Source organism: Zootoca vivipara, chromosome 5 (genome assembly GCF_965207765.1).
Source record: "Zootoca vivipara chromosome 5, rZooViv2.hap1.1, whole genome shotgun sequence".
In the NCBI taxonomy this organism is placed as follows: Eukaryota; Metazoa; Chordata; class Lepidosauria; order Squamata; family Lacertidae; genus Zootoca; species Zootoca vivipara.
Genome location: NC_142588.1, coordinates 72,252,720 through 72,266,561, shown reverse-complemented (window position 1 = coordinate 72,266,561; position 13,842 = coordinate 72,252,720).

Genomic DNA, 13,842 nt, shown 5'->3' with positions numbered 1-13,842 from the left:
ACCGTTTACCTTCCTGCTTGGAGCGGTACCTATTTATCTACTTGCACTTGGGTGTGCTTTTGAACTGCTAGGTTGGTGGGAGCTGGGACCGAGCAATGGGAGCTCACCCCATCACGGGGATTCGAACCGCCAACCTTCTAATTGCCAAGCCCTAGGCTCTGTGGTTTAACCCACAGCGCCACCCGCGTCCTGGATAGATAGGCTTATCAACTCCATTCATTTGTATAATCTCTTTTTAAACACATCCAAGAGCGCAAAATATGGTCTGAAGCTCAACATCAAAAAAACCAAGATCATGGCCACTGGTCCCATCACCTCCTGGCAAATAGAAGGGGAAGAAATGGAGGTAGTGAGAGATTTTACTTTCTTGGGCTCCTTGATCACTGCAGATGGTGACAGCAGTCACGAAATTAACAGACGCCTGCTTCTTGGGAGAAAAGCAATGACAAACCTAGACAGCATCTTAAAAAGCAGAGACATCACCTTGCCTACAAAGGTCCGTATAGTTAAAGCTATGGTTTTCCCAGTAGTGATGTATGGAAGTGAGAGCTGGACCATAAAGAAGGCTGATCTCCGAAGAATTGATGCTTTTGAATTATGGTGCTGGAGGAGACTCTTGAGAGTCCCATGGACTGCAAGAAGATCAAACCTATCCATTCTTCAGGAAATCAGCCCTGAGTGCTCACTGGAAGGACAGATCCTGAAGCTGAGGCTCCAATACTTTGGCCACCTCATGAGAAGAGAAGACTCCCTGGAAAAGACCCTGATGTTGGGAAAGATTGAGGGCACTAGGAGAAGGGGATGACAGAGGACGAGATGGTTGGACAGTGTTCTCGAAGCTACGAACATGAGTTTGACCAAACTGCGGGAGGCAGTGCAAGACAGGAGTGCCTGGCGTGCTATGGTCCATGGGGTCACGAAGAGTCGGACACGACTAAACGACTAAACAACAACAACAAGTTGATGGCTGTCACTACATCTTCAATAGGTTAACCACGCACTGTTTGAAGAAGTACCTCCTTTGCAAGTTGCTCAGGTTGAGGCACCTGATTCTTGCTTATTCCACCTACCTACAGAAGCCCTCCATACCATATCCCAGTCTGTTACAGAGAGTCCTTCACCTATCAGAAACAGGTTTTTAGGCTGTGAGCAGAAGGCTTAAATGGGATGGTGGGAATTGGCAAAAATCAGGTGCTTTGTCTTGTGTAAATGAAAGCACTTTCTGCTAGGGCAAAGCTACTATTGGATACAACCCATGATTATTAGTTTCTTAAAAAGTGACTTTCTGGTATATTCTTCATCACTGGGTTCCTAGATATATCATCACCATCATAATCAAATTTATTAATCACCATTCACCATCAGGTCTGTTTTTACATCAATTTAACATTCAGAATCGAAAACAGTTAAAACAGATTACAGTCGACAAGAATAGAGAGAGTCCCAAAATCTCCAGCCAGCTGCATCAATGGTCAAGGATGATGAGAGTTGTAGACCAGCAACATCTGCCCACCCACCAGGGTTTTATAATACTACCTTACAGCGTCAAGTATTTCAAAGTGTCTTATACTTGGCAGACAGGGTTTCAGTCTCTGATTACAGGGAGGCACCAAAGAAATTGCAGTCAGGATGCAAGATTTACAGTGAGTTTCAAAGATATACTTTTAGACCCAATATTAAATTGAAATTTATCTTAAAAGCATTTATTGTTTCTTATTTTTCTCTTAATAACTAAGGCAGAGCTGAAGGCAAGCATTTTTTTTACAAGCATTTTTTAAAAAAATAAAAAGCATTTCACAAGTGTTTTTTAAGGTCCAGTGCTGGGGGCCTTCTGGCAGTTCCCTCGCTGCGAGAAGCCAAGTTACAGGGAACCAGGCAGAGAGCCTTCTCAGTAGTGGCAAAGAGAAAAACAACTACCAGACTTTTAGAGGACATCAGAAGACAGCCCTGTTTAGGGAAGCTTTTAATGTTTAATAAATTATTGTATTTTAATATTTCTGTTGGAAGCCGCTCTGCCTAATTGGGGTTCAGAAACTCTTGGGTAGTCCCCATGGAAACAAAAGCTTCAACATGTCAAACTGCTACTTTCTGACTCATGGCATGAGTAAAGGTGTCAGAGGGGCCGGAGCCAATGCATTCGTACCTGGCGCCTCCATCCCTTGACCATCTGAAAAGAGCCACAGCCTGTGCAACAGGTCGCCTCTTGATGCTAGAATACATGCTGATTAAAATGGAATGTCCAGACCTTCTTTATTGATTGATTGAACACCGAGACACCTCTTTGTTTCAGGTGGCACATGAATGCAGAAAACAAACAAACAAACAAACAAACAAACAAACAAACAAGATGACTTTTCTCTTGACTTCTGTTTAGTCTCAAATCTTTTTCTCGAAGTGTTTTTTAAAAAACCTCTTGTATTAAAATTAGACTTGGATTTTGAGATTCTCTCTTTCTTATTTCACCCTACCTAATCAATCTCCTCCTTGTATTGCAGGATGGAAATTTCTTCCTGAATTTTTTTCAAAAGAATGGATTTGAAACAGCGAGCAAACCGGGGCTTAAGCAAAGCAAGATTTATCACCCTTTTGTGAGTTCAGTTATCACTATAAATAGAAATTGTTTTAAAAGGTGTTATTTAGTAGTTTTCATTATGCAGCTGTCTATTTAAATCATTTAATTCTGACACCTCATCTAACTCCCGGTCTCCATCAGAGACAAATAAGAAACCATATGTGTAAAGCATCTGTGAAAATCTTCCATTTATTTATGAGAGCATTAAAGAAAGACTCTGATGTCAGTTACTTAACAATAATAGACGTTCCTTTACACCTATAGTGCAGAGTTATTTGGGCATATCCCTCCGTGGTATCTTATACCTACTGCTGTTTCCTTCATTATATACAGATGCACAGCAGTGGAGACAGTAATAGTCTTTCTTAATTAAATAAAGCTAAATGTTAATTAGTCAGAAAATTTGATTTATTTTGAGCACACGAAACTTTTCATTGTGTATCTCTTCTTTGCTAAAGAACAGGTTGTATAGTCATTTAGAACTTTGCATTTCCCCCTTTATTTCGGCTCTGTATTTGGAGTCTTGTGGTGGGATCTAATCGTCATAGTGAAATTATAGGTCTACAGATGTTTTCAAGATGTTACTCTGTCAGTAGCAGATTATCCCCTGTAGCAAAATCTCATTAAAGTGCAATTTACAGAGCTCTGGTGATGTTGCCATCAACCAAAATTAAAGGCATTAATTTTTCAAAGTTCACGGAAGTCCTTACATAAATGATGTAGCAGTTTGCAAGAACAATTTACAGAAGTGTTATTTGCCGAATTAACCTACATTAACAGAACAAATGTTGGAAGGGTAGAAGGAAGGGTTGGGCAGCGAAATTCCAGCTGTTTGCATTTTGTGTAAGGTGCTAGGTACAAAAAAAAGAGAAAAGAAAGGAGAGAAGAGTGTTGAAATGTAACAATGATTGCATGTTGGGTGAAAGGACAGGGAGGGGAAAACAAGCACCTGAACTCTTGCTTTAAAGAGTTAAGCCTATAATAGAGTGATCACCAGTCAGGGACACCCAGGGAGACCTTAAATTCTTCTTTGAAACATCTGTACTCAAGATCCTTTAAAATACAGTACAGTAGTCCCATTTAGAGAATGAGTTTATGTAGCTCATGTTGCGAATATGCCTCTTCAATATGTTGCCACATGTTTATGCAGGTATTTATTGGCTTAGGTGGTCTTATACTGACAGGGAGCCTAGTGGTTACATGTAGTGTACATCAGAAAAGGCCACGCAGTATTGATCTGCACCATAGGTTTAAAGCACACCAAACATATATTTAAAGCACATGACTTCGCCCAAAGAGTTCTGGGAACCATAGTTTCCCCCTCAGAGAGCTACAGTTTCCAGTACCCTTAACAAACTGCAGTTCCAAGGATTCTTTGGAGGAAGTCATGTGCTTTAAATGTGCATTGTATGTGCTTTTGCTCATGGGTAGGCAAACTAAGGCCCGGGGGCCGGATCCAGCCCAATCGCCTTCTAAATCTGGCCCGCAGAGGGTCCGGGAATCAGCGTGTTTTTACATGAGTAGACTGTGTCCTTTTATTTAAAATGCGTCTCTGGGTTCTTTGTGGGGCATAGGAATTCATTCATTATTCCCCCCCCCCCTGAAAATATAGTCCGGCCCCCCAAAAGGTCTGAGGGACAGTGGACCAGCCCCCTGCTGAAAAAGTTTGCTGACTCCTGCTTTCGATGGATGGTGTGGATCTGCCCATGGTCTCATGGCAGGAGATAAAATAGTTTATTATACAGTATATGTATATGGGATCTGCTCATCTAGATACCTGTCTAAAGATTTAGATATTGGAAATATGAATATCATCTTTAGAAAATAACAAATTGATCTATGGGAGTAAGTTTCCCCCATCCCCCACTCCCATGGAAATCCATATTAGCCCCTTGGCTCAAGACAGTGTTTAGATATGTGTAGTCTTACAATATGCATGATGAAATATTTGCTTTCAGTAGCAAAACTCTTACTGATGTGGAAAGACCCAGGTTTTGATGCTGGGAGAATTGGCCTCTTATTTCATAGCAAACACTGTTAGCAATTATTATATTGACTTCATATATCTTTAAAAAGCACCCAGTGTGCAACCAATGTATCTGTGTATATGAGTTGTCTGCAGTGTTAAAAGTTAGCCCACTCACTGATCTGAAAGTTTTAAGATTTTTAAGTTGGTATTTCTTTATTTAAATCAGATGTTCACTCACATCTAAAACAGAATTCTTACTTAATTAAGTGAAGGTTGCTTCAGTTCTTGTAAATGCTCTAGGAAGACTCTGGGATCATTATAAAAAAATTCCTTCCAGTAGCACCTTAGAGACCAACTAAGTTTGTCATTGGTATGAGCTTTCATGTGCATGCACACTTCTTCAGATACACTGCACACGAAAGCTCATACCAATGACATTGGTCTCTAAGGTGCTACTGGAAGGAATTTTTTTATTTTGTTTCAACTATGGCAGACCAACACGGCTACCTACCTGTATCTGGGATCATTAGTAAGAGTAACTCTTGTGATCACAGTGATCCTAAAATGAGACTGATGGATTTGTGGTACGGATTCAACATTCAATTAAGCCTTTGGGAAGCATTGTATGCAATTATATGGACTACTGTAATCTCATTTGATGAGCATGGATCTCAGTGCACCTAATGAACATGTCTACAAAAATTCATGTGTCACTAAAATAGGTAGTCACTAAGATGACTCTTTGTCATCTTTAACTGTTATAGATACTTATGCAAGGATTCAAAAAACAAGGAGAAGTTAAACAGGAGCAACTGAATGTGGTGGACTCTCCTTCACTGGAGGTTTCTAAGCAGAGGTTGGATGGTCATCTGTCATGGATGCTTTAGTTGAGATTCCAGCATTGCGGGGAGTTGGACTAGAAGACCATCAAGGTCTCTTCCAATTCTACAATTCCATGAATGTATGAGTGGCTTAACTAGATAGCTGGTATAGAATAACTCCCATATTGGTAACACTCTCATGTCTGTGCAGTAACAGGGCAACCTGGTCTTCCAGTAGTGGTTCGGGGCATCCCTGGTTTCAGTCACTGGTTTGGTTTTGATCACTGGAGCTATCTGAAATTTCATGTGGTTTGGCATTGGGTGGAATATATGCAGCCTTTATGTGCTTCTCAATATTTTTGTTGCTTTGCTATTTTTGCCATATTACATTTCCCCTGTGCACTAAAAGCCAGTCTGCAATTGCCAGAATGCTCTTCTCCATGAAAAGATGTTGTTCTAGTAGTTTAGTGACATTGATTTTGTGTTTTAGGAAAATGCATGCTTAGATGAACTGAAGACTTAGAATACGACTGGGGTGTGAATTATAAGGATTGGTAGCACGCTTAATAGAACAAAGTCTTCTATGGATATTAGAAGTAATAAAAATGATAATAGAATGCTAATAATATACCCCTTAGCCCACTTGAACATCTATAAGTCACACTGCCCACTATGGGACTCCAAGGGGTGGAGACATTCAGGATGCTGATTTTAAAAATATTTTTTGGATGAACTTCTAAGTCGATAAAAGTCGACGACTTAAGCTCCCATTGATTTCAGTGGGCTGTAATCTTGATCTTGTTATCTACAAAGTCAATGCTTTCACTGTATGGCCTTTCCTTGCTGTCAGAACAAGCTGCCTCTAGAATTTATCTTGTTTAAAAGTAGAGGTTTAATGCAGTGGTGGACCCTTGGGGGGGGAACCCTCCAGTGTCTGTCAATGACCTGATTAAGCCATTTATAGGCTTCCTTCAACTTTCAATTAAAAATCTCAGCTACCTTTATTAACAGACTCAGAGCGCTTCAGAGACTATGTTGTCAGTCCCATGAGTGGTCTCTTTCATTGAGCATTTATCTCATATCTCTGCCTGTTCATCCCTATGAACTGTCCCTACATGAGGGATGTTGGGTGCTAAAAGCCTTTTTTTTTTTTTTTTTTAAAAAATGTTTTTAGTACAGTACATGCAATGCTCTCAAATTAGTTTGGCAGTCTGAATCACAAAATAAGTCCAACTAGGATAAAAAACAAAGTGCCAGAGAAAAGCAAAGAAAAAATAGAAAACATTTGAATTAAATTTGAAGCTTTTAATCCAACTTGTATTCTAGAGTGGGCTGAAATTGTTTTTAGGGTTTTTTTAATGCTTTAGGCTGCAATTTAAATTTCTATGAAGTTTGTTGCTGGCTTTCTGTTAACTTCTATTGGATTGGGATTGTCCTCTGAAACTTGCAACTTTGGTTTCCTTTTCAGGGTAGTTTTATTTATTTGGGCTGCATACACACACCATCTTATTCTAGAATCACTGGAGACTGTACCCTTGGGAAATAGTTGTTGTCGTCGATGGCATCCTTCTGTCTCATTCCAAAAATGAAAGCTCATGGCAGAATTGATTCTGCATTACTCTGCAGTGTGTACAGTACATTTGAAAAGAGATGTAGGCTGTCTAGGCAATGGCAGACTCTCTATCCCTGTGTTACAAGGGATTCAAAGAAAGTAGGCAGAACACTTCAGGAAGCAAGAGGGTTTGATAGAGAATACATTTAAAAGAAGGAGCTGTAGCTCAGTGCTAGAACATCTGCTGTGCATGCAGAAGATTCGAGATTTAGTCCATGGCTGTAGCCAGGATTTTTGTTAGGGGGGCAGAACCTCGCTTTGCTATGTATTTTTATTGATTGGGGGGGCAGTTGCCCCTCCCTGCCCCCTCCTTGGCTACTTTCATGGTTCAGTCCTCACCATCTCCAGTCAGTGCAGACAGTACTGAGTTAGAGCACGTGCCATTATAAGGCAGCTTCCTATGTTCCTAGTCGAAATAAGCAAAATAATATCTTATTGCAGCAGAAAGCAATGAAGGACACAAGAAGGCAAAAAGTGTTTTTGTGTATGAATACATCTAGTACTTACAACAGTCTATGTTTGAGTATGATTTCATTATTTTACTTCTGTAAATGTTCATGCTAATTTTAAATGTACCCAGTTAAATGTCTGTTAGCAATATTTGAGAATTTCTTTAAGCCAGTTGTTTTCAATCTTCTAATTAATGGACTAGTTTAGAAGTCTGATTTGTTAGGCATTAAATAACCTACATGTACAAACTCTTTTGTACACCCTGTCCCACATGCGTGTGTGATTTGAAAGATGTGAGAGAGAAAAGTTTTTTTTAAAAGTGGTTTATTGCTGTCAATTTCCTACTCATTTGAGAACAATTTCATGTAGTTTGAATTCTACAAAATTTCCTGTGTAAAATGTTGAGCCTTTGATGTTGAGCTACTTCTGCTGCCCATTCCAACGATGAAATATGTTGGCTTCAGTGATGCCAAAGATTAATTTATTAATGATTATAATTATAACCTGTTAATTTAGCCGCAGTAGGTTGGCCCAGGTGCCAAAGGGAAAAATGGCTAAAGATCAGTCAATGCACAGAACGGTTCCTAGAGCTTAATGTATATTCTGGCCATCAGATCAACTGAAGATCGAAGGATACAATTTCTCTACTGTGGCTGTTTTCGTTCTCAACACCCTTGACATCAGTGAATCCAAGAGACCAATAGTGGTGCCTCGCTAGACGAATTTAATTCGTTCCACGGGTCTTTTCTTATAACGAAAAATTCGTCTAGCGAATCCCATAGGAATGCATTGAACTTTTTTTGAATTTTTTTTTTTGCCCATAGGAACGCATTAATTGAATTTCAATGCATTCCTATGGGAAACCGCGATTCGCTAGACGAATTTTTCATAAAACGAATTCGTCTAGTGAGGCAGCCTCCGCTCGAAAAATCCTTTCGTTAAGCGGAAATTTTGTTAAGCAGGGCATTCGTTAAGCGAGGCACCACTGTATCAAATATGGGATTTTTTTCATGGTCCCTTCCACATGTGCACTATCAGTCCTGTGAGAAAAGGAGACAAATATGATGTCCACTCTTCATCCTCTCCCAAGAGGAGACTGTGAATATAAACTGGAAGCAAATTTAAGGCATCAGTTGATTTTCCATATTCCTTTCTGGCCTATGCCGGGTCTGGATTCTACCAGGAGGGTCTGTGGGTTGTAACCAAAGGCTTCCTTCCCCTGATGGAAGACATCATCCTTCAGTGGAGGAAGTGAACTTTGGATCTAAACCTTACACAGAAAATGCCCACTGTAGAAGTGAAAACGAGAGAGAAAAAAGTTGTATCGGCATTTGACAAGTGGTCTCAAATCACCCCCCAAAAATGTTCTAAGCCACCTTATAAATAATACTATAGAAAACAAGATGAGCATGACTATTTAGTGCTAACAGTTCTGAAATGCATGGGGATAAAATATGGCCAAACTTCATGGAACTTCAGAACTATGCTCATTTGTAACACACATACAAGATATATATATATATATATATATATATATATATATATATATATATATATATATAAAGAAATATTGGTTTTAATAAGGCATTTAAGCAAAGGAAGCTGTTATACTTTTTTAAAGGAACATCATAGTATTAAATAAAATGATTTGAGGAAAAACAAGCTCCCTTGCAGCTTTTAAATAAATGTTTCAACTTAAATCAACTTTGATGTGAGCTTTGAGAAAAATGTGAGACCCACATGAGAACAGCTGAGAGTCATTCAAAGTCCTGAAATGAAATGCATTAACTGCTGTTCACAATTAACAAACAGTTCCCCATTCTTTTCACCTATAAGTTCCTGATTAATGGACAACCCCCACCCCCCTTTGCTGGTTTTGGCACATTCTTTCTGCAATTTATTCTTTAAATGTGAGTCAGACAATAAACGGTTTGCACAGTTCATAGAGAGACAGACTGTGTGGCATACTAGATTCTATTTGGAGCCTGACGTTGAGTCAGCAATCAAATACAAGCTCTGTAGAAAAATACCTTGTGTATGAAGTCTGACAATGATTGTCACTTGTAATCAAAAGCTAGGGATCACATGGGGTTACATTAAGCAGAATGTTCCTAGCTGCCATTTTGTTTCTCCCTTTTAGAACATTACCAAAATGGTTGCATCGTGATCAATGTCCACTTAAGTTTGTTCATTGGGAACTGGTTTCAACATATATATGCTCATACTAAGAGACAAGGAAGCAATGCTTCTCTGATGTGGAAGATTAACTTATTTAAACAACTTGGTAATAGATAAAGGTAAAGGTACCCCTGACCATCTGGACCCAGGTGGCACTGCAGAGTTTAGGGCTTGCTGATCAGAAGGTCGGCAGTTCGAATCCCTGCAACGGGGTGAGCTCCCGTTGCTCGGTCCCAGCTCCTGCCAACCTAGCAGTTCGAAAGCATGTCAAAGTGCAAGTAGATAAATAGTTACCACTCCAGCGGGAAGGTAAACGGCATTTCCATGCGCTGCTCTGGTTCGCCAGAAGCAGCTTTGTCATGCTGGCACATGACCCGGAAGCTGTCTGTGGACAAACGCCGGCTCCCTCGGCCTATAGAGCGAGATGCGTGCCGCAGCCCCAGAGTCGGACATGACTGGACCTGATGGTTAGGGGGCCCTTTACCTTTACCCCTGACCATAAGGTCCAGTCGCAGATGACTCTGGGGTTGCGGCACTCATCTTGCTCTATAGGCAGAGGGAGCCAGCGTTTGTCCGCAGACAATTATCAAGCTGTTAAAATCAAATTCTAAGATGTGTTAATGCAAGTAAGTTTACTGTCACCTATCTGAAATGGTTTCAGCCTACTCTTATATTTAGATTTGATTGCAGCTGAGATTCTGGTTTTTATTCTTCCATATTTATTAATTTGATCAAAGTCAACTGAGGTTAAGTGACTGGTTGCTAATGATAATAATAGTACTGTAATAATAATAATAATAATAATAATAATAATAATAATAATAATAATACCCCACTCACCTGATTGGGTTCCTCCAGCCATTCTGAGCCATTTCCAACAAATTATAAAACCACAGTAAAACATCAAACTTTACAAACTTCCCTATACATGTAAAAGTCAGACAGTTGTTTGACATTACAGGTAGGTAGCTGTGTTGGTCTGCCGTAGTCGAAGCAAAAACCCCCCAAAATTTCCAGTAGCACAGACACCCCCAGATTTCGGCCCTCCAGATGTTTTGGACTACAATTCCCATCATCCCTGATCACTGGTCCTCTTAGCTAGGAATCATGGGAGTTGTAGGCCAAAACATCTGGAGGGCCACAGTTTGGGGGGTTCCTGCAGTAGCACCTTAGAGACCAACTAAGTTTGTCATTGGTATGAGCTTTTGTGTGCATGCACACTTCTTCAGATACATGTTTGACATGTGATGGAAGGGCATTCCACAGGGCAGGCAGGACTAATGAGTAACCAGCTTACTTCATTTTTAGCTGATTTAACTGAGGGTGAAGCAACTGTTTGATACTCTTGAATAATCATACAGCTGTAAGAAGTGTGTGTGAAGAAGTATTTGTGTGTGTGTGTGTGTGTGTGTGTGTGTGTGTGTGTGTGTGTGTGAGAGAGAGAGAGAGAGAGAGAGAGAGAGAGAGAGAGAGAGAGAGAGACTTCCAGAGCCCCTTCCAATTTGGTGATTGTAAGACTTGGGATCTGGGCAAAGCTCTGCTAAAGTGGTCAGACCAGCAGGACTGCTAGGGATTATCTTAATGGCCCTAGCAAGTATCTCTTTTGTTAGGGAAATTATAGGCTGATGGCTCTCAAGATCTGGCTAAGGAAAGTGTGATTCATCTTCTTTCCTCTCCCAGCTGGGGATGATGAAAACTAGGAGTCTGTGTGGAGCATAGACTGGCAGTTTTGATTGCCAGGGAGACAGGCAGAGAAGGAAGTCAGAGAGATGGGCTTTGACTCTGAAAAGCATCATGGGGATGCCTGCTATCTCCTTAGGATCTGCTGTGAGAGCAGAGGATTTGGACAATCTATTGGAGTGTTTAAGCCAGGGGTCACCAACCTTTTGAGGCCCATGGGTACTTTTGGATTTTTGTGTAAGTGCCCTGGGCATCACCCCTCTTGGCTCACCTCTTCCCCCCTTCCCCAAGAGACAGAGTGTGAGTGTACACCTCTCCCCTGCTTTTTATTATTTTGTTCATTTCATATCAATTAATAAAACATATTTTAGGGTTGCCATATGTCCACTTTTTCCAGGACATTTCCACAGGTAGAGTCATCATAGTGATCCATAGTTAAAAGTAAGGTAAAGGTAAAAGACCATTAGGTTCACTCGTGACCGACTCTGGGGTTGCGGCACTCATCTCGCTTTACTGGCCGAGGGAGCCGGCGTACAGCTCATGTGGCCAGCATGACAAAGTCTCTTCTGGCGAACCAGAGCAGCACACGGAAATGCCGTTTACCTTCCCGCTGTAGCGGTACCTATTTATCTACTTGCACTTTGACGTGCTTTTGAACTGCTAGGTTGGCAGGAGCTGGGACTGAGCAACAGGAGCTCACCCGTTGCGGGGATTCAAACTGCCGACCTTCTGATCAGCAAGCCCTAGGCCAGGCACCCCCAGACTTCAGCCTTCCAGATGTTTTGGACTACAATTCCCATCTTCCCCGACCACTGGTCCTGTTATCTAGGGGTCATGGGAGTTGTAGGCCAAAACATCTGGAGGGCCGCAGTTTGGGGGTGCCTACCCTAGGCTCTGGAAGTCGTCAAATGTGTCCTCTTTTTTGCTCTTTAATATATGGCAACCAAAACCAAAACGCAGCAATAGAATCAAAGCAAAATGCATCAAAGAAACAGAAGCATTATTGTGGGTCATTTGACAAAAAGAATATAAAAAAGAGTAAATCACGTTCTTCTCCAAGGAATCTGGGTACATGTTGACTTCAATGGAATTAACTTGAGTCTTGGAAGCACAGAGCTGAAAGAGTACCTGGGGAAAAGGTCCAATAAATCTGCATAAAAGCCCGTAATGTATTCTTCTGACTGTATGAAGAAGTGTGCCTTTTTCATGTGCCTTTTTCTGTTTCTGTAGAGTTCTTAGGAACAATGGATGTAATATTTTTTTTAAATTGCATGTTGAACTTCTGTTATTCCTGGAGGCTCCCCAAATGTTTTAGCATCCTGATCTTCTAGTGTTCTAAAATGAGTTGGGAGTCTCCACAAGTATAGGAGACACCCCACATTATATATATATTAGCTAAATACAAGAGCATCAAGGAGGAGCCACATGATAATGGGGGTGGAGTTAAAAGTGTGGCTACACAGCCACTTCTATTTATGTTTCCTTTTCATAGCAATGATGCTCACAGAGCTAAAAGAGGCATTGCTACTGGCCTTGCTACTGACCACTCTCAAGGTCCAGAGGTTTTACATGTTCAACTATTCACACCATTCTTTAAAGTTTCTGGTGGGTTATTCCTGAAAAAAGAAACGGTACAGAAACAAAGACTTAAATGAAGGGAACAGAGAAATATGTATCCCAAAACATGTGCGATGTGTTATGATAACTTTTAAAATAGCAACAACTGAAATTTGGTGTGAAACAAAACATACTTCATTTCAAATATTATTATTATTATTATTATTATTATTATTATTATTATTATTTTAAAAAGTCTGTTTACGTACTAAAAAGGAACAACATAACAGTTTATGATCATATTGTGCTGTTGACTTACATTTATAGGATTAGACTACGACACCATTTGCACTAGATATTATTGAAGCCATAATTTTAATCAGATTCACCAGCAGTTTCTTCTGTGTCCTTGCCTTTCTAACTGCGTGCGTAACCATACGCTGTTACACATTCTAAGCCACATCTATGCGATGAGCAAACCGTTGTACCATCTGGACGCCTGCTTGAAATCAGATTACATTAAGCACATTAACCAGGGTTGCCATATTTCAAGAAGTGAAAATCCGGACACAAACAAATTGTTGACCTTTTTCTTAAAAACATTCTCCAAAATACAAAAACCCACGATTCTTTGCTTATGTTGCCTAGGACTAGCTGCCGCCTTTTGGAATTCCCCCCTGGATGTCACTTCTGCCATTGAAATCCCGGTAATGTCTGGGAAAATCCGGATGTAAGGCACTCGTAACATTACCAGGAACAGGTGCCTTATCAGACATAGTAGAAAGAAACCTCAGTTTTCCAACCATACTCTTTCAGATCTCACATGTGTAGCAATGTATGTAGCTTGGTGAGTTTATCCACCTTTAATCTTTGTCAATTCATTATTATTACATATTATTAATTATTTTGTAATCTGGCTTTTTAATGGTATCATTTGAAAGTTAGCTGTGCCATGGTCAAAGGAAGCAGACTTCCTTATCATACACACATGTAGGAACAAATT